The following is a 22591-nucleotide window of genomic DNA, read 5'->3' as shown; positions in this document are numbered from 1 at the left end:
TTTCATGGTTCTTCAGGTTGTATACAAGCATGGCTGTTAGCATCTGCTCAGCTTCTGATGAGGCCCAGGAAGCTTTTGGTCATGGTGGAAGAGAAGAGGAGCCAGCATATTACATGAAGAGAGGAAGCAAGAGAGATACCAGGCTCTTTTAAGCAACCCGCTCTCACGTGAAAGCATAGCTACCGACAAAGTGCCAAATCATTCATGAGGGATCCACTACCTTGACCCAAACACCTCCCCCTAGGCCCCATCTCCAACAGCGGGGATCATATTTCAACATGAGATTTGGAGAAGACAAATATCCAAACCGTATCACCCACGTTTAGGAATGTCTCTCTGTGGTAGATGATTTGCAAATAGATGGTGGTATACCCCTCCCATAGAAGCAGGGAAGTGTGTTTGCATGTCTGGTTAGTCCTCTTCTTTTCTACTGACAGTGGGCTTGTCCACGTGTCCTGCGTGATCAAAATGACAATAGCAAACTTGATGGCAGCAGAAGATTGAAAAGTGCTTGGGCATTGAGCTTGCTCTCTCTTGAAGTGCTTGGAGCCCTGAGACTGCCACGAAACCATATAAATGATCACTAGCTAGCCTGCTGGAGGATGAGAGGTCACTTGAGAAACCTTGGCTCACAGCCTGCTTACACCAGACACATGGATGAGTCTGTCTTAGACTATCCAGCTCCAGCTGAGTTGCCAGCTGACTTCAGTCACATGAGTGAGAACAACAGAAGGACAGCATTGAGCTCTGCCAAAATTGCTGACCTACAGAATCTTGAGCTAATGAATGATTGTAGCTTTATGCCATTAAGTTCTGAGGTAGTGTGCTATACATAGCAAAAGCTAACTGATACAAAACTAAAGATACAATGGCACAAACATGAAAAGACATGTTCTCCGAAGCATTGCCTATGATAGTTAAAAGACTGGAAATGACTTAGATGTCCACCAACTCAGGAATGGTTGAACATACTACAGTGCATTCACCCCATGGAATACTAAGCAGCTCCAACAGGGGTAGGAAATTTGTATACTTTCATAAAATGATCTTTAGGATATATTGTTAAGTGAAAAAAACAAGGTGCAGAATAGTTAATAGAGTATGCTACCTCTTATTTAATAAAGGGAGAATATAAATATGTATTTTGCTTTTATTTAAAAAATGAAAGAATAAGAAACCACTAATGATTTTTTTAGAAGAAAGCGAGGGGACACAGATGGAAGTTAGATTTCTCTAAATTTACTTTGTTTTGTAGCTAGAACTTTAGAACCATGTAAATGTTTTACACACGTCACACTTATAATCAAGATAAAAAATACTTGTACAGTGATGTGTCACTTAATGACAGGGATATATTCTGAGAAATGGTGCCGTTAGGCAATTTTGTCCCTGTGCCAACATTGTAGAATATACCTACTACACACCTAGGCTATATGATATAGTCTATTGCTCCTAAGCTACAAACCTGTATAGCATGTTACTGTACTGAATACTGTAGGCAACTGTAACACAATGGTAAACATTTGTGTATCTAAACTTAGAAAAGGTACAGTAAAAACACAGTATAAAAGTCAAAAAATGGTACACTTGCATAGGGCACTTACCAGGAATGGAGCTCAGAGGTTGGAAGTTGCTCTGGATGAGTCAGTGAGTGAGTGGTGAGTGAATGTGGAGGCCTAGGAAATTATTCTACACTACTGTAGAATTTATAAACATTTGGGCTACACTAAATTTATAAAAAACATTTTCTTCTTCAATAATGAGTTAGCTCACTGTAACTTTTTTACTTTATAAACCTTTTAAATGTTTTTTAGGTTTTTAACTCTTGTAATAACACTTAGCTTAAAACACACATTGTACAGCTGTGCAAAAATATTTTCTTTATGTCCTTATTCTATAAGCTTTTAAAATTTTTTTCAAATGTATTTTTTTCTTTTAAAGCTTAAAAAAAACATGTAAGACACACACATAGTAGGCTAGACCTACACAGGGTCAGGATCATTAATATCAGTGTCCTCCAGCTCCACATCTTGTCCCACTGGAAGGTCTTGAGGGGCAATAACATGTATGGAGCTGTCATCTCCTGTGATAACAATGCCTTCTGGAAGGCTTCCTGAAGGACCTGCCTGAGACTCTTCTTGAGGAGGTGTCACTGTTTTCAGAAATATGTCCATGGTGGTTTACTCAATTTGCTTCTTTTTTAATCATAGATTTGCATATGTAATGCATTGTGCTATACCATTAAGACAGCTATGATGTCACTGCAGTTACGATGTCACTAGGTGATAGAAATTGTCCAGCTCCATTACAACCTTATGGAACCACTGGTGCATACCTGGTTCATTGTGGTCCATTGTTGACTGAAATGTTATGAGGTGCATAACTATATATCCAAAGGAAAAGCAAAATGAAATAAATGAAACTAATTGTGTTGGTGTCTTAAACACACAGAGGAGAATTACTTCAAGTATTTTTAAAACACAGTCACTTGTCTATGCATTTTTAGTGGATATGCCCTAAAGTATGAAAATAAATTAAAAATAAATAAAAATGAATTAAAAATAAAATTAATTTACTAATAGTATTAATATTAAATAATAATATATGTTAATATTGTTACTCTGAATCTATTATATATATTTTGGAGGATAAATAACATGCAATTTTGTTAATATTAGGAATCAAGAAACTATATATATATAAAATCAAAGCTGCTAAGTAAAATTATAAATTGTATTTATAATTACAAATTTGAATTGGAAATATCATTATAAAATCATAATGTATTTCCTTTACAGAAGCACATTTTCTAGCCCTGTTATTTGAAAATCAGTAATGAGCACCCTTAGAACCCAGATTATAGTCTCTAAATGCAATTTTCTGCTAAAAGGAATAAGAATTCCTTGGAGAAATGACAAATGTATGAGATGAGCTGAAAACATCTTGTTGAACATGAAAGACAGGAAACCCTTAAAAAATACTGCATTTTTAAGAACTCAGGAGCCAATTTGAAGGGATTATTTCTTGCCAAAGATGGGAAATTGTGTATACCAAAACAACAGTTGCAATAAATTGAAATTCATATTAAAATCTGTGAGTTTAAAATTATACTTGGCCAGATGTGGTGGCTCATGGCTGTAATCCTAACACTTTGTGAGGCTGATTGGGAGGATTGCTTGATCCCAGGGGTTTGAGACCAGCTTGGACAACATGGCGAGATCCCATCTCTACACAAAATTAAAAAAATTAGCTGGGTGTGGTGGCGCATGCTTATGGTTCCAGCTACTGAGGGGGCTGAGGAGGGAGGGTCCTGTGAGCCCAGGAGATTGAGGCTTCAGTGAGCCATGTTCATGCCACTGCATTCCAGCCTGGATAAGAAAGCAAGACCCTTTCTCCAAAAAAAAAAAAAAAAAAAAATATAATATATATATATATATATATATATATGTGTGTGTGTGTGTATATGTATATACATATATATGTATACATATATATATACACACATATATACGTATACATATATATATACACATATATACTCAAAACACACACCGAAAACTCATTGTTCTGAAAATAGATAAATGAATAGAGTATTTATATTGTCTATCCTATAAAAACCATGCCTCAGGGTAATCTAATAGTTGATATGGAAAAGTTCTTCTTTATAAGAAATTCCAGCTAATAAGAAGGAATGACAGCATTATAATATCACCATTTTGCTACTTCTAATGAAATAATGAATCTATGAAATGATCACCAATGTCCTCTAAATCATTTTGGAAAATTGATGAATGCTTTCTAATAAATGGATCTAGTTGACAATTCAGAACCATCTTGATCAATTGCAAAACACTAGACAACCATACATTATGCATCTCCTGATATGAAGCAATAAGAAGAACTAACACTAGTATTCTTTCAAAAAAAATTGAGCCTGACTGTATTCGGGTCTCTATATCTACCAGTTTATGGAAATTGGAGTACAGAGAACAAGTTAAATAATCCCATGGGAAACAATGTCTGAAACCCTATAAGACCACCAGCCATGTTTCTTCAACAAATAAATTGCAAGGAAATTAAACGGGTGATGATTGTGGAAAGTCCTCTCAAGGGAAACATAAATTAAATGCAATGTGTGAACCTTATTTGAATTTTGTTGTGAAAAAATCCACTGGATAAAAGTATTCAAAGGACATTTGGGAAAATCTGAACTGTGATTAGATATTGATGATATTAAGAAATGGGTCACTTTTTTCCCAGTGTGACATGGCTTGTTGGCTATGTTTAAGAGTCCTAATATTTTGGAGATACCTGTTGTGTCCTGTTCTAGTTTCCAGTTCCACATTTAAGGAGCCTGGATGTCACCACTCTACCCTATCGACAAGTAAAAAAGCCGAACAAACTGAAAAGTCAACAACTCTCCTTAGATCTGTAACAACAGTGAGGTCATAGAGCAAACCACTGCCCCACAGATTTGTAGAGTCAGGCAAATACAAAGAATCACAACTTACCAGAGCAAAAACCCAGAAGCAGAAAACTCCATGGGAACCAGTGCAGGGTAGGAAAACTTGAACTGTAGTGGATGATTTGCTGGAGGCTCAGAGCGACAAGTCTAAGAGATTAAAAACACCAGAAAAATCCAGTCCTGAGGGGTTCCCACACTTTTGTGAGTTTTATCTCCTGGAGCTCTACCAGATTCTCATAGTGAATATCAAAGAAAAATCCTCTCCTGCTTCTGGCAGAGGGAAGGGAAAAGTAACCATTTTGAAATAAACCAGAGAATTCTGTTCTGAATACATGAATGATAAAAAAGTGAAACAGCCTACTGCTGATATATAGAAAGTTTTAGTGGTCTATATAGAAGATCAATCAACCTATAACATTCCCTTAAGCCAAAACCTAATCTAGAATAAGTCCTAATTCTCTTCAATTCCTCACCTGATAGAGGTGAGGAAGCTGCAGAAGAAGAGTTGGAAGCTAGCAGAGGTCAGTTTATGAAATTTAAGGAAAGAAGCTAAGTCCATAACATGAAAGTGCAAGGTAAAGCAGCAAGGGCTGATGTAGAAGCTGCAGCAAGTTCTCCAGAAGATCTAGCCAAGATAATTAATTGAAGAAGGTGGTGCTATAGTTTGAATGTTTGTCCCCCTAAACCTTATGTTGAAACTTGTTCCCCAGTGTTGGAGGTGGGACCTAATAGGAAGTATTTGAGTCATGGGGGTAGATCCCTTAAGAAGGACTTGGTGCCATCCTTGTGGAAATGAGTGAGTTCTTGTTCTATTGGTTTCTGTGAGCATCTGGCACGTCCCCTCTCTCCTGCTTTCCCTCTTGACATATGATCTCTACACACCAGCTCCCCTTTGTTTTTTGCCATGAGAAGAAGCTTCCTGAGCTCTTCATTAGAAGCAGATGTTGGCAACACACTTCTTGTGCAGCCTGCAGAACCATGAGCCAAATAAACCTCTTTTCTTTGTAAATTACCCAGTGTCAGGTATTCCTTGATAGCAACACAAACAGAGGAAGACAGGTGGCTACATTAAACAACAGATTTTCAATGCACAGTTGACACTTGAGCTACACGGTTTGAGCCTGTGCAGGTTCACTTTTACATTAATTATTTTCAATCAAATGCAGATTGAAAATACAGTATTCATGGGATGTGAAACCCACATATATAGAGGGCCATCTTTTCATATATGCAGGTTCCACAGAGCTGACTGTGGGACTTGAGCATGTGTGTATTTGGGTATATGTAGAAGGTCCTGGAGGCAATACTGAAGGATGATTAGACAAAGAGTTTTCTATTGACAGAAGATGCCATCTAGGACTTTTATAGCTAGAGATAAGAAGTCAATGCCTGGATTCAAAGCTTCAAAGAACAGGCTGACTCTCTTGTTAGGGGATAATGCAGTTGGTGATTTTAAGTTAAAGCCAATGCTCATTTACTGTTCCAAAAATCTTAGGGCCCTTAAGAATTATGCTAACTCTACTCTGCCTGTGCTCTATGAATGGGAAAACAAAGCCTGGATGACAGCACATCTGTTTATAGCATGGTTTACTGAATATTTTAAACCTACTATTGAGAATTACTATTCAGAAAAAAGCATTATTTTCAAAATATTGCTGTCCATTGACAAGGCACCTGGTCACACAAGATGAAATGATAGGATGTTAGTTATTTACCTCAAAATAGTCCTGTGGGTGGGAGTATAGATGAAGTAAGATTATTCATAAGATGATAATTATTAAGGATTGTGGACTAGTATAAGAGGGTTTATTATATTTTTCTATCTTCTATTTATTTTCATTTTAAAAAAAGTTTAAAAATTCGAATGGACACATTATCTGCCCTGAGAAAGCTAAACCTTTATACTATATATAACAATCTAGGAATGCTCAGAATTTGGGACAAGCCAGGTATTAACCTCGTGCAATCTTATTATATCCTGAATGGGAAGATGGAACTATCACTCTGGATGATGATGGGAGAGCAAAGGATTTCCCTTGTGTTGGAAAGTTTAGATCTGGGGCTAGGAAGCCAGTTTAGGTATAAGCATGCTTTTAACATTGAAAGGGACTGGCATAATAATTGTATTAAATTAATGTGTGCCAAGAATTTTAAACAGTTCCTAGAATGTTCTAAGTGCTATGTAAATTGTTCTTGTTGTTATTTCATGTTAATGATTTCCCCATCATCAGCCATCCTGAAATGAGCACCAGTGCTGGGAAGACCTCCTCCTACCTTTGTGAGGTGGTATTATTGAGACTATACAAACCGGGAATTCCGACCTTGGACTTTTGAAGGACAGAAAGCTGACTAGTCCCTGAGAGTGCCTTGTTTTCCCCTCCGTTTTTTTGTGTTTCTAGGGAAGGGAGACAGTTGTAGGACTGGTTTTCTCAGCAAATGCAGCAACAATAGAAGCTGCCAGCGGCGCTGGAGGCAGAAAGGCCGCGGCTGCAAAATGCTGGCAGCAAGGAGGGCAGCAGAGTGCACGGCAGGGACCCAGCGAGACAGCGGTGCAGATGGAGCCAAGGAGCTTGGTGCCAGTAGGGCACCACAGGGACACAGGAGAGTGGGAGTGACGACTTGCCACATAGGAGGGAGTTAATGTGGGGGTCACAGACACCAAAGAGTTTACCAACTAGTGGGGGAATACGTTGATTCATCATTGATTGGAGGTTTTGGAGGATGGTGTTTCATTCACTGCCTTCTTGGTGGTGCTTGTGTGGCTGCTTGAGTGAGACCGTGTATGTACCATGAGCATGCAGATGTGTATGTGTTTGTATGGATATCTGGTTGTGCGGCACCAGTGATAACAAGAGGACTCAATCCCCTGGTAAAAAGGAGCCTAACTTCATATTTAGATTAAATATTTGAGTAAGCAAACATTGCTGAATAATCAACCTGATGAATATTTTTCCCTCTACAGTGAGGTTGCATTTCATACACATTTAATTTATGAGAATTCACTAAGAGTACTTGGCTTAGCAAACAAGAAAGCCAACAAAACCCAATAAAAACAAGACAGAAGTGGGAAAGAAAGACAAAAATATTCATTTTAATAGTGCATCCACCATGACACCAACAACTGGCACCCCCCTGGGTTGTCTCAGTTCTGACACAGTTCTTAGAGGGCAGCATCTTGCTGCTCTGTGGGACTCTAGCCCTTGAAAACACATCTATCTTTCTGTTTTTAAAATAACGTAAAGCAACTGCCTTACCCAGAACTCAGTGAAGAATACCCACTTCTAACTCTCACTCTATAAAAATAAAATTTTGAAAATTAGATTTTTCATGTCTCTGTTATAGTAAGTGGAATCATTTGTAAGTGATTTATTTTAATATATAGGGCTGTATACATAAAACTGTGCATCCTAAGTTAATTTAAAGAAATTACAAAAAATTTAGGCAATGCATGATTTTATTTTATATGCTGACTTTAGACCCTATCCCTGCAAAAAACATGAGTCCTCTGTATGATTTATATTATACACATTGAATCAAAACAAATGCATCATTTGAATGTGGTGAATCAGTGTGGCACAGAGGGTGTGTCAAAATTCGGTGTTTATTATTTTGTTTCATACAAAACAAAAGTAAGTCCTTAAGAACAGGGTTGGGAGAGCACTGAAAAGTGAAGATGAAGCTTAAATGCAGCATCTGGGGAAGGAAGGGCCAAAGGATGTGGGAAAATAACTCTTGGTAGTGTCCCAAAGGGAATAAGCAGTAATGGGTAGGGGTAGAAACGTGATAGAGCTGTCAGAGAACATGAACTTGGCTATATAAATTCCGAAGCATAGGTCTGGTTTTACCTGCTCTTACGTGACAAATTGTTTATCACACCTGAGCCGTCTGTGCAGACCTCCCCCTACGTTTCAGCCGTGCTATGAAATGGCATGAAGCACCTGTTGGTCCAAAGCAACCTGGTGGCCGCTGCTCAGTAGGAGTGAAAGTGCTCTTGGTGCCGCCTGTTACCTTCCCTGTTCTTTTTCTGGATCCTTCTTTGGGATTGTCAACATATCTAGGGTTTCAGGCTTGTCTGTGTTTATTGTCGATTGGAGGCAGAAGAGCTTCCTGGGAAGAGAAGTCAAGGTAGTCCCATTGCTGGGGTTCAGAAGCATCTGCCCTTGCAGGGCCCACTGGTGAGACTGCCCAATAGATGTGATTCGAGTGGGAGAGGAAGGTGGTGGGAAAGGGTGAGAAACATCCTAGGAAAAAAAGATCAGGCCATGTGGAACTTGACCAGAACACAGCCTTCCTTACCAGGGCAAGAGGAGGCGTTGAGTACAATGCAGTGACTGTTCCCAGAGTCCATCCTTATCCCTGCATGCTGGCTGGGTCCTGGGGAAGGAGAGAGCTTTGGAGATAAAGGGACAGGGCTGACTCAGTAACCTATGTAACATAGTAGAGTGCAAGGTTGCTCTGAGAGTCCTCTCGCACAGGTTCAAACACCTAGAGCCAAAAGAGACATTATTCATCCACTTGCCCTGCTAGACTCAGCTAAGGGTTCAGGAGGTTGCTAACTTGTATGTTTACTGCTGGACCTGTGAGAGCATCAGGGCTGCTCCTGAGCTCAGAGCAGGCAGGGGTGCACATGCAGAGAAGTGGGGGCCCCCTGGATTGTGAAGGGCTCCTGGAACTCTTGGGTTGGGTGAGTATTTTGCAGGGAGCTGGAGTGCCTGAAGGAGCCCTCCATGGTGAGTTAAAGTCAGTATTAACTTTTTGGTTTTACATTTTTCTGGGGCTTGAAATTATCTCCTTACACATCCATGGATTTAAACAACTTCATAAAAAGTAGTCTCAAATGTGTTCATGCAAAATACATTTATTATGCTTTAAAACTGTAACTTGTCTTATCTGTGGGTGATTTAAGCCTCTTGTGTGGTCTAAGCGTGGGTTTCTTGGCTTTCTTGTAGCATTTTCTTTAGATTTTGGAACGTTATTAATGAAACTAATTTTTTTTTTTTTTTTTTTTTTTTTGGGGCGGGGGTCTCCCCTTTTCCCCAGGCTGGAGTGCAATGGCGCAATCTCGGCTCACTGCAAGCTCCGCCTCCCGGGTTCACGCCATTCTCCCGCCTCAGCCTCTCCGAGTAGCTGGGACTACAGGCGCCCGCCACCACGCCCGGCTAATTTTTTGTATTTTTAGTAGAGACAGGGTTTCACTGTGGTCTCGATCTCCTGACCTCGTGATCCGCCCGCCTCGGCCTCCCAAAGTGCTGGGATTACAAGCGTGAGCCACCGCGCCCGGCCTGAAACTAATGTTTTAAAATAAGAAAAAATTCATTGGAAGATTCTCCAACATTTTCAAGAGCAGTTTCAGAGAAGAAAATTAGTTTTCTCAGTTCATTTTATGTGATTTCCACACAGACCTCCTAAAGCAAAATCAATATGCAATAAAATCCCGGGTGCTGGAGCTGTTGCCGTCAGTTTCTCACTAATAACTGTATTAGACCTAATCCCCTGTCCTACTCATGCACCTACGCCTACATTTGTGTCCAGGTATACTTTGAGAAAACCAAATGTAAAAATGTCTTGCTATATGATGATAATTTCCACCTTGTACCCACATTATTTCCTGCACTTTCTTTTTCCTGCTCCAGTAGAAGTTTTGCAACTTTCTGTGAGATACATTTTTTTAACCTTTTCATGATGAAAGGAGAGAAAGTTAATTTATAAGAATTGGCTGCTTTTCTGATTATGGAGGAGGGAGAGAAACATAAGTCAGCAAGCAGGGATCTATTCTTCATTGTTTACTTCTTACCTCCATCTTCCCTGTTTCAAGTTGGGGACAGGGCTAATCCCAATTTCAGAGGAGGCTGGCCTGACAGCTGGGCTGCTTAGAGGTCTGGTCCTTCCTTGAACCAAGGGGGCTTGGGCAAAATTCTGAAACCTGCTATGCAAACACTGCTGGTTAATCCTGGCAGGTCGTGTCTACTGGTTTCTCTTTTTCCTGTCTTCCACAATCACACACAGAGCCTTGACTTCAAGCTTCCAGGAATTAATAAAGGCAGAGACAAACATTACACTTCCGAGATTCTAATTAACTTTGATATGGATTTATGTGTAAAGTTGGATGAGTCACTGATTTTAATAAACAGGAAAGAAAATCTTAAAGATTAATGTAATAGCTGAGAACACAGGCACCAGAACTTTGATGCTTGCTTAATTTTTTTCTCCCAGCCCATGTCATTTGGAGAAAAAATATCAAAGACAGTTATGAAGGGAGAAAGGAAAGGGGATTATGCAAATTAGAAGTGAACAGGACTGAATCATTACTCTTGTGCAAATGAGCTTCTCCTTCATGCGCTTTTCAGGAGTGTTTTAGGGCTATATTTGCTGAGGATACATTCGTGAAGGTAATGAGAAATGGAGGCATGATGGAAAGAAGCTGATTATAAACTAATTGATCTAAGTATTACTAAAGGTTAAAAGGAAAAAAAAAATCTGAAGTCCAATAAGAACTTCACCTTGTTTACATTAATATCCATCTTTTTAAAAAAGTGGCAATAATGGATTAGTGACATACACACTTTGAGCTTCCCTTTCCCCACACCCAGCCTAGGCAGTGTCAGAAGTATAGAGCAGTATGGCTATTTTTCCAGCTGACCTTCCTAGTGGTCTAAACTCCTTATTAGCTTCAGGGCTGCTGCTGTCCTGCTTCGTCTGTCTTTTGCCCTGAGTTGGGGACTATGGCAGAGTGTAGGTTTCCAACTGTTAATTGAAACTTCTCATGTTAGGTACGGTGGTTAAAATCATCAGCTCTCTGGTCTCTCAAATCAATCACGTTCCCATTTGATGGAATATTCAGTGTTGAGCATCACCAAGGTTAACTACTTTAGCCTAAAGCTCCGTTTGGCCTGATAGAAGACAGTAATACATATACAGATTCATTTTGAGTGATTGTACAGATTAAGTATTCAATTTTTTCCTAAATAATAAGCTAACATTGTGTTAGATTTGAAACAATGCACAAGGCCATATTGTGTTTGATTAACCTTGACCGTGGATGCTTTTGTAGCTTAGGCAGCTGGTTTGAACAAACTTGCAAATTCACAGCCTTACAAAAAAAGTCATTAATTTTTTATCATTTTATAAAGTAGGAACTTTGTATGTATTTACTGATAATGGGGGGACATATGTAGGTTGACATAATTTATTGATACTTTATTTCACATTTGAATTTTGTGACCAAATACTTATAAGTAACATCCTGGGATGTACATATTTTCTCACCTATAGTATTTTTTCTTAGAATAAAATCAATAAGACTGTATTGCCACTGAGACTTCTGAAAAAATTTACTAACAGTGGTTAAGACTTTGGAGGCTGAATTTTGGCTTTGCCTCTTATTAGCTGTGCAACCTTGAGTAAATCACTTATCCTCCCTAAGCTCAATTTCTTGAGCTTAAAAACAGAGACAATATCACTTGCATGTTAGGGTTGTTCTGTGTTAATTGAAATAACCTATGCAAATTGCTTAGGCCAGTGTTGGCCACATAATGAAGCACTTAATTAGCATAGCTATTATTATTATTTCTAGAAATAGGATTGCTGGCTTAAGTGTATGTAAAAATATTGATGCATATTGCCAAAGTTTATTTTAAATTTTGAATATAAAATTGTAGGTCTCATTAATGAACATATTATAGTAAGAGGTAATAGGCATGTCCACAAATGCAAGAAGCTGCCCCTACTATTCACTTGTTTGTTTTCTCTGTTCTATCTTCTTCTTATAACAGCACCTTGGTTTTCCTTTGGAGAAACACCTTGCTCCCATTCTCAGTCCATGTAGTTCAATGGGGTTGATCCTATCCTCTGGCTTCAGAAGCGAGCAAAAGTATATGAGGTGGTCCTGGGTAATAAAAATATCATACCCAACTCCGCTCCTTGACACAGTGATTGGCTCAGTAATAGACATGTGACTTGAGCTGGGCCAATGAGAACCCACTGTAGGATGTTTACTGACTGATTAGGAAAATGTCATCATCCTTTTACATCCTTAGCATCCTTAGGAGATGCTAACCTTGTTAACCATCTTTGCTCCCATATAGAAAAATTCTTCTAGGGAATAAAGCATGGAGAAATGAAAAGCTAAGATACAGAGGAGCTTCCCAAGACCATGTTTGAACACTTGCAAGCAGCCATGCCTGGACTTCTGAGTTAAACGAGTCAATATATTTCCTTTATTGTTCAAATCATTTTTTGTGTTGGGTCCTTTTTGAAAGGTGGCCAAATCTGCCCAATCATATTATGCTCCTCAAGGACACACCCTGTGTGAGGAATAAGTAGGGTTTCTACCAAGTCAACTGTCAGAGTGATTTACCTTCCATGATATTTCTGAATGATGGTAGACTCAAGTTAATGTGAGTTATGTGATGACTGTCTGATGTCATTGGATGAAGATCTACACTGGACAGTTTCAGGTTTCTTTCTAAACCATGACTGAAGCTATAGATGCCTGTAGATTACCTGATAACCAACCACAGTTCTATAAATGTATGTATGTGTCTATAAAAGTCAATGCAGAAAATTAAAAAAGAAGTCTGGGTTGGGTGCGGTGGCTCAAGCCTGTAATCCTAGCACTTTGGAAGGCTGAGGCGGGTGGATCATGAGGTCAGGAGATCCTGACCATCCTGGCTAATGCGGTGAAACCACATCTGTACTAAAAAAAATACAAAAAAATTAGCCGGGCGTGGTGGCGGGCGTCTGTAGTTCCAGCTACTCGGGAGGCTGAGGCAGGAGAATGGCATGAACCCAGGAGGTGGAACTTGCAGTGAGCCGAGATCACGCCACTGCACTCCAGACTGGGCGACAGAGCGAGACTCCTTCAAAAAAAGAAAGAAAGAAAAAATCCGAACGGGCTGTTAAAATGAAAATCTGCGTATTGCATCTATTGGTATTAATTTCGAAGACTTCTTTTCCATAGGTTTGCATTGCAAAACATAAACATTGCTTATATTTGATTTTTTTCATTTGTCCATAGTGATTACACAAAGGCTGATACAGAGCACCCATGTGGAGGGTTCACAGAGGGTAAAGCCAAAACATAACATGAAGACGAAATGTGGCAGGGCTTTGAGCACCAGTGCAAGGTATTTGCATGTGATTCTTTGCAAAATGGAGAGTTGTTAAAAGTTTTGAATAAGAAAGCTTCTAGAGGATTAACAGGGCAATAATATGCAGATGAGCGAAAAAGAGAAGAGACAGATGCCTGCTATTGGGCCATTGCAATATTTCAGAATGAGATAAAGAAGTAGGGCAATGGGAGTGAAAAGAAAATGATGGATGGGAGAGACATGGAGAAGGAGGAATAAATAAGACTTGGCCTCCACAAGAATATGGGGCACCAACGGAGAGAGACAAGTGAAAGATGAGCATACAGTGATGTTTTAAAAAGTGAGTTTGGGAAACTGCTTTTGTTCAGTGGAGGAGCTTCGGAGAAGATAATGAGTTTAGTTTTATACGTATTTGAGCCCTTTTCTGTTTGGTTGTCAGCTCTCTTAGAAGCTGAATGTAGTATGTAGAGTGGGATGTAACCATGAGGTTGCCCTGGAACTCAGAAACTGCTATAGCTATAAAGAGAAGTATGAAAAGTAACTTTAAGAACAATGACCTTTATCCATAGCCTGGGATTGTCTTAACCTATGTAAAGAAAAAAATGGCTCCTTAAGGAATTGTTTGGTAGTGAAATAAAGAAAATGGTGAGTCATGGAGACAAAATTTGGCAGTTCAACAAGAGCACCATTTAGTGGCATGCGGCTTAGGTCTGGTGTGATTGCCAGATGTGGCCCAGTGTGTTGATGGATGGATGCACCAGTCTATTTTAACCTTATGCCACTTCATCATGTGTTCTAATTTGATCCTAACCAAATCTACCTTCTAATTATACTTTGATTCCTCATGTAGTTTCTAGGGCAGAAGAAAAATTCCTTGTGAGTAGCAGATCCCTTTACATTGCCTGTTATTAAATTGTCACTTCTGAGTTTCCACAGTGTTGAGTCATCACTCTCACCATTTATCCAACCCTGGTGTGCAGGCAAGACTGAATTTCTCTCTTTATAAGACTGCAGTCCAGTCTCTGCCTGGGGGTGACCTATCAGGTCAAGGCTCCCTGCTAAGCCCTCATGGTAGATAGGCGGCTGACCTTCCTCCTGATATGTTCTGGCTTTTCCATGACCACTTCTGCTCTCTAACACCAAACAGACCAGGCAACCACGAATTCAACAACAAGGGCTCTAATTTGCTAGGAGAGTTGTCACAGACTGCAAGGATTAATAGCTAGAACATTTTTCCACTTGGGGAACTTGAAGGCACCACACAAATCCTATTTACTTCATTCACTTGTGTGTGTGTGTGTGTGTGTGTATGTAATCATAAAGTTATTCTTAATCGTTATAGGAAAAAAAAGAGAAACCAACCAACCAACCAACCAAACAAAAACTGTTAATGTCCCTATGCAGAGGCAATATGCACTTTGCCTGCATAGTTTGCACTTTTGCATATTTCTTCCTAGGCAATTTCATTTCTACTTTAAATTTATATGAAATTTTAAAAGCTTTATTATCTGGTTCTCAATACCACTGTAGATTAGAAGTAGCAATTTAGAGAAAGAGAAGAAAAAGAAAAGTCATAAAAAGTAGATATAATTTTCTTTTTTTTTGAGACGGAGTCTCGCTCTGTCACCCAGGCTGGAGTGCAGTGGCGCAATCTCGGCTCACTGCAAGCTCCGCCTCCCGGGTTCACGCCATTCTCCTGTCTCAGCCTCTCCGAGTAGCTGGGACTACAGGCGCCCGCCACCACGCCCGGCTAATTTTTTGTATTTTTAGTAGAGACGGGGTTTCACCGTGGTCTTGATCTCCTGACCTCGTGATCCACCCGCCTCGGCCTCCCAAAGTGCTGGGATTACAAGCGTGAGCCACCACGCCCGGCAGATATAATTTTTTAAAGTGAAGAGTGCTCTGGGGTCATTTAATGGGCACAGTCACACACAGCTCAGTAATCCTGAGGTCAGTCACTGCATTGTAACTGATGTAATAATACATTTATATCTTGATGACCTCAAATTGTCATTAAATGGTCAAATTAAATTTGGTATATATCTTTTAAAAGTCAGAAATATAAAAAATACACTTTTCAACTATATTGTTCAAACTGGTTAAAAAACATAAGAAGTGAACCCTTAGCTGTCTAGAAAACCTAGCTATAGAGAATTATTCCTTTTCACTGGGTTACAAATAAACAAGATCCTATAGTTAAAACTACCGGTTTCTTCCCAGTATCCATTCCACCGTTCTTCCACTATTTAGAAGCCATGCTCTTGGTGGGACTGACCACATTTCTGGCTCCAGACATAGGCTGTGCTTGGCCTAAGCTACTCATGATAATCACATCTGCCTGCCAGAGTAACTAGTCCAGGAATGAGCCTGTAGCCATGCCGTAACCCAACAGCTCATAGCATTTCTCTGATCACAGGGATCATACATCTGCAAACTGAGGTAGGTCCTGGCCCCAATTTATCAGTCAGAATAAAACCCTTAGCTTCTGTTCAGTGGCTGTGGAAGAGAGGCTCTCTTCCATCGTCTGAGATGCACATTTGAGTCCTGGAACTACAGCAACAATTATCTTACCATGAAAAAGCCTGCCTGAGAATTAAAGCAACCCATGGAAGACAGCAGAGCTGAGGGAGATAGAAAAGAAGCCAGAATCCTGAAATCTACTCTGTATCTGGGCTGGAGTTAATAATTGTCATCTGTGTTTAGGCTGTTTTGACTTGCGAGAAAGCACAAATGTTGTACTGTGCTTTGATGGAGGCGATGGTAGGCCATCAGCATGTACATGTTCGGCAATTGTGTTATGGACGTGCATCTAAAGTTCAGGACACCAACTGAGGATGGGCTTGAGTAACATGGAGGGAGATGGTAGCATGCCACACAGGAGCTGCTCAATATGTAAGTATCAATTGAGTGTGTTTTGAGTAATCAGAATGGTTTGGGACTTGCTGGGGGAAAAGATAAGATGGAGACTAGAGATCTGAAGACTGAAAAGTCACTTAGGATCAGGAGAAGTGGGAACTAGTGAAGGAGGCTCTGGAGTAGATACGAAGTGAGCTCTAATATTGCCACATTATTGTGCCTAATGAGAGAAGAGAACTGGTGAACTACAATGTCAGATCCTTTAGAGACACCAAGAGAATCAATAGACAAGACAAGCTTGGTAATTTGGAGGCTATTGGTGACTGGGTGGAATGCATAAAAACCAATAGTAAGTGACTTTGAATGTTGTTAGGTTTATGATAAATATGGTATAAACAAAGTTTCCCAGAGACACTGGCCCAACAAAACATAGTCACAATGACAGACACAAAATGGATTTTTTTTTTCTGGTCCTGCCTCTATTTGCTCTGTAGATAAATCCAGAGGATTAAAAATTCTTCACACCTTTCTGGGGGACTCCAGAGTTTTTTTGTATTCATGACAAACCACTGATTCCAAGTGGTATCTGCCATTTTCCTCCTCTCCTCAGCTGGCTGTCTGTGGGGGCAGTGATGCTTACAAAGGCACACGGTAAAGCAGAGAGGTGACTCCTGGGAGGCTAGCCAGTCAACAGCCACTGTCCGTAGCTTGTGGCATTCATCCTGGAAGTGTGACACCACCATCAGGATGTAGCTAGTCCCCAGCTCTGGAGCTCAGAAGTCTCCTTTCATCAGCATACCAAGACAGGGCTATCCCTTTGGCGGGGCCTGGATTAACCTAGCTCTCAGAGGCTTGTCTCCTATGGACCCATTTGTTAAATTTTAGAGAGCAATACAACCATCAAGAGATGAGAATGCCTGGACTGGCAGAGGTTTGGTGAGCAAGGAATCTGAACATTAGGATTGATTTGATTCAAGAAGTGTCTCCTTGCTAAAACAGATTGAGGTACTCTAGGGATGGTGTTGCCTAGAAATTCAAAATGTTAGTGCTTAAGCAAAAATTTTTTTCCCCTAGGCAACAGTTGCATAATTATTTGTCAACATTTTCTTCCTCTGGGACCCTGCTTTTTTCCCCCTGCTTCTGTGGCTGATCATCTTCTATTCATGTGTTTTTTCTTCCAAATTCAGTTCTGATATGCTTGATTAGGATTCTGCTTACGACCAAATGCCCGTTCTGCCTCCTTGAAATTTCTCTCAGTAACCTTGACTGGAATTTTAAGTGTTCACAAACATTCCCTTTATACATTTTTAAAGACCACCTTTGGTGTGTAGTCCCATAGCTGAAAAGGTATATCCAGTGATGTGGATATTTTCTAGTTTAATCATTCATTTTATAAACATTCCTACTATGTGTCAGGTACTGTGTTAGATGCTGGATAATAATTTAAGATAGGCAGAATCCTGTTCTCAGCTTCTAAGAATGAGTACTGAGAGAGATTTCCCTCTAGTCCCTGGATATTGTGATAGTTCCTGTTGCTGCTGGAGCCCCAAATGGCAACACCTCTGGGAGTACCCACTGATGTCTGTCAGTGTTGGTTGGTTCTCTTGTTGGCAATTCCACGGACCTATGTCCCTGGCTGCCAGAGGGTGCTAGTGGGCAGCTGGGTCTGTCCCTAAGCCTGGGCTGAGGGCAGCCAGGGCTATGAGAGCATGCATAATGCGTACTGAGGGCGCCATCTTCTTATGCTGCTGAGGCGGATGTCTTCAGTGCTAACCACTCTGCTCCTCCAAACTTCCGGCTGTTCTAGCATTTCTCATTCTTACTGTAGCCCCTTTGTCTAGGACTCACTGCCCCCTAATCCTACAACCAAAACGTACATTTGACTTTTTCTTCCCTTAGGATGAGTTTTTTTTTTTTTTTTTCCTCTGGAAAGTAATTATTTTTCCTGCAGCAAATAGAATCTTGGCTTGCCTGCTCCACCATTCTTTTATATATGTGGAGATATCCTAAACCCCTCAGTAAACACACCTCAGGGTCAAGTCAATGCACCTGTAACAGATTAATTTAATTCTATTAAATATATATACATACATACAGAAAATTAATCCAGGGCCCAGCAAAGGACATTGCATAATAAAAGGAAGGACAAGAGGGAGGTAATGAAAAGGTGGAGGGAAATAAGGAGGAGGAACAGAATAAAGAAGGAATTACTAGTGCACAATTCAAAGTGTCTAGTAGTACATAATAAATGCTTAATAATGAAAGACGAGGAATGGATGATAGTAATGATTTACAGTTTTCTAGAGATTCTGATACTTTTTAAGAGAATATATGTTATGTAAACATAACATCCATTTTAGAATGAATGAAGAGAAACAAGGCTATTAATTGCCAAGAGACAAAATGTAGCTGGAATATGTAACAAAATATTTAAAGCAAAATCCTCAAATACATTTACAAATTACTTTATATTTCCAGGGATAGAAATGTCATTTCTTCTGAAATTTCAGATGGCGAGTTTGAGCCAAATTCATATTAACCATTTCTGGAATCCATGTGAGAGAATAATGGTACAGAAATTGCTTATCCAGAGTGTAAGGAGGCTGCAGCATCAGCTGGAAAGTGAGTCTGAGACAGGCTTTTCACATCATTGAGAGGCAGAGCCACATGCTGTGAGATGCTGGGGCCCCTGCTGTGAAATGGTGTACTGTGCATTTGCTGGGTTTGTTGTATTGCTAGGCTCTTTGGGTTTTGTGGTTCAGGCAATAAGCAGCAGAATATGCGAAATGAGGACAAGTATATTAAAGATATCTTGTAGCTTTTGGTCACACATATTTAAACTGCTTAGAAACAGCAGCTCCTGGTTCATACTTTCTGTCCTTTATATGTGTTTAATCAGTTAGAAAGCCTATCTCTGCCTTGTAAAGCAATAACTAGGAGACTGATCTTTATGTTCAGAAAAAAAGGGACATGTCAGAAACACTGTTATCAGGAATCTTATGCATATGGAACGGTGCATAGTAGGTAGAAAGAGACAGATCCAGATAGGCTATTTCTTCCTGAACGGAAATGCTTACTATAAGATTAACTGCATGACCCTAAGCAGAGACCCTCTCATCCAGCTATAGGCAAAAGAGTTTCCAGAGAAAGTGACATGTTTGGACTGCTTGTATGAGTTCTGTCTCTGAAAGGAAGGGGCTTGGATATTTCCTACTATATCTTTCCCCTACTTCAAGACTTTAATCCAGATGAAGTGACGTGAGAGTGACTCTGTCTGGTAGGAGACAGAGATGATTCTAAGACAATAATACAAAATATTATATTAGTCCTGTTTCCTCATTCAGTGGTAAGTAGTAAAAATTCAACTTGCACTATCTTAAACAAAGAAAATTAAATATTGACTCCAGGGTATATGATCAGGCAAAGCTGGATCCTTCTACGCAGAGATTCCTATCAAGAACCTGACTCACTCCATTAACTTGACTTGTTTTTTGCTTGGTGTTGGCTTTATTTTTAGGGTCTTTCTGAACAGCTGAACACTTATAATCTACCATCTTAGCAACACCAGCTGAAGTATCTTTCTTTTCTACTACATCCAGAAACAGCTCTTAAGTTGATGCTCATTGGTCCAGATTGGGACGTATATCCATTTCTGAACCCAGCACCGTTACTCTGATTAACAGAACCTGGGTCAATACCTTCTCTTTCCCCTCAATCAGATTAGTCTCAAACCCACCCACACCACTGGTCTGACAGTGAGAGAGGGATGGCTCCATGAACTCCATGGGAAAAAAACAAAAGCACAAACAAAATAAACCCAAAAGCAAAAGAGAGAAAACTTAAGCAAGTGGAAGCACATTCTATGTTCTTGGATAGAATGGCTTAACCTCACAGAAATGTCCCTTCTCAAGTCAATATATAAATTTAAGGATTTCCCCCACTACCCTGCCAAACTGCCACTGAATTTTTCCCCTGGAGCTAGACAAGTGGAATCTAAAGGTAATTTGGAAAATAAACAAAAGAAGAACAACTAGGTAAATGCTGGAATAAAGAGTAATGAAACAAACCATGCTTTATTGTCTCATTAGTGTTTCTAATATTACTTGTTATAAACAATAGAGCATTCTTTACATGTATTCATGTTCATGTGTGCAAGCTTTTTCTCTGAGGTATCTCCTTAGAACGGGAATTAGTAGGTTTAGGATATGTTCATTTACTAAATAGTTCTTTTTTAATTTTAATGAGTTTACTGAATTAATATAATTACACTACAGAAAATCTAAAGGTAATACACATTGCGATGTAATTAACTGAACTTCCAGTATCTTTTCAGTGGGCAAGTCTTGTAATTCTTGGTTGGCCTTTTTCTTTTTCTTTGATCATTTTGGTTCTCTGTGGCCCATGATTTCCATTCTGGTCCTCCTCCCATCTTTCTTGAATTGATCAGTCCCTTATATCAAACATTTAATTACTGGAAAAGAATTCTCAGACTCTTTGAGTTTTTTTAAAATGCACACATGAATGAGTTTTCTGTTTCAAACATGTAACACTGTGCTTGGCCAATAGAAGACCTTCTGTTCAACTAAAGTGTTCATCAATTATAGTTTATAGCTCCAACCACCCCTGACCTTATTTGCATAGCATCATGCAAAGTTCCATACTGGGACTTCCAATGCATGTTTGAAAATAATATTGCCAAATGGTTCCAATAAAAATACTAGGATTACTTGAGAAAAAAGTATTAACCACAAACCAAAAATACACATGCCATGGGGAGCAGTTTGTTGGTGACAATCTATTTTACATCTTATGCTTTACATTGGATCATTTCTAACCAAATGTTCATTTTTTCAAGAACATACTATGTTTTCAAACAAGTGAATTATATATCCCAAAAAAGAAAGATTTTTGGGGCCAACACGTACTGTGCTGTATTAATTGGTCCATATATTTGCCATGAAGAGTACTGATTTTGTCAAGAAACTTCTCTGAAGTTCATTTCAGAATATTTTTCTGAGAATTTTGCAAACCAGCGTAGCATTTTATAGCTGAATTTTAATTTTCACATTATATGTGTATTAGTTATCTATTATTGTGTAATCAATTGCCCCAACATTTTTGTGTCTGTAAATAACAATAAGCACTTATGATCTGACATAGCATTCATTATTTTTGTGGATCAGTAATGTGGCCTGGCTGGGTGGTTCTGGCACAGCGTTTCTCCTGAGGTTGAGTCAGTTGTTCACTAGGGCAGCAGCCATGTGAAGGTTTAACTGGGGCTGGATGATCCACTTGCAGAGTGGCTCACTTACATAGCTGGCATGTGGCTTCTTGCCATATGGGCCTTTCCATAAAACAGCTTGAGTAATGGTCTCATGCAGGAGCATGATTCCCTGTGGCAAGTGTAACAGAATTTCCATGTGGAATTGTTCAAATATCGCCTCCTATTTTGAGACTCTGATAGACTACTTCCTTGTACTGATAGGTATGACATGGGAAAAAATTAGAACTAATAATGTATGTAATGAAAGGAATTACTTGTATGTCATGATTTTCTGAAATCAAAGTCACTGGCATTATGTTGGCCAATTTTTGGATCTTATCTCAAAGCCATATTTATGACAATCCAATGAAGTGAGTATTATTTTCTCCAATTTGCAGATCAGAAAACTGAGAAAATATCTGCTCAGGTAATTGTTCCATGAAGCTTAAATTTGAATTTAGGCAGTTGACTCTGAAGCTTTCACTCCTAAAATTATATCAGACTCTACTGCCTACTCTATGGCTTTTATTTACAAAACAGAAAGCTCCATTTTATTAGGAGAATTTTGAATATACAATAACAAGTAGAGTAATTTTATGAATCAACATGTACTCAATACCCAGCTCCACTATCAATACTTAGCCATTAATATCTCGTCTATGCTTTTCTCTCCTTATTTATTTTGAAGGAAATCTCAGACATCATTTAATTTTATCTATAAGTAAGTACTTCAGCATGAGTCTCAAAAAGATAAGTGCTTTTAAAAACATCGATGATATCAGGCCAAAAATATTAACACAAATCTTTTATCATCATCAGATATTCAGTCAATGTTCAAATTTCCAGTGTTCCATAAATGTTTTTCTTTGAAATTTTTAAATTTGAATCATGATTCAAATAATGTCCACACAATCTAAT

The 22591-nt window shown here is 39.2% G+C and overlaps 1 long non-coding RNA gene across 1 annotated transcript in view; it reads left to right on the top strand.

Moving 5' to 3' along the window:
* LOC116810525 (uncharacterized) overlaps positions 1-22591 on the top strand; it is a 32917-nt gene that overhangs the window by 4710 nt on the left and 5616 nt on the right. The window contains exons 2-3 of the long non-coding RNA XR_009213885.1: positions 13482-13590; positions 16258-16446. This is a non-coding gene — a long non-coding RNA (uncharacterized LOC116810525). The remainder of the gene's footprint in view (positions 1-13481; positions 13591-16257; positions 16447-22591) is intronic.

The sequence above is a fragment of the Hylobates moloch genome, unplaced genomic scaffold (genome assembly GCF_009828535.3).
Source record: "Hylobates moloch isolate HMO894 unplaced genomic scaffold, HMol_V3 SCAFFOLD_1, whole genome shotgun sequence".
In the NCBI taxonomy this organism is placed as follows: domain Eukaryota; kingdom Metazoa; phylum Chordata; class Mammalia; order Primates; family Hylobatidae; genus Hylobates; species Hylobates moloch.
The sequence above is the reverse complement of the archived record's forward strand: the minus strand, read 5'-3'. Positions and strand labels throughout refer to the sequence as shown.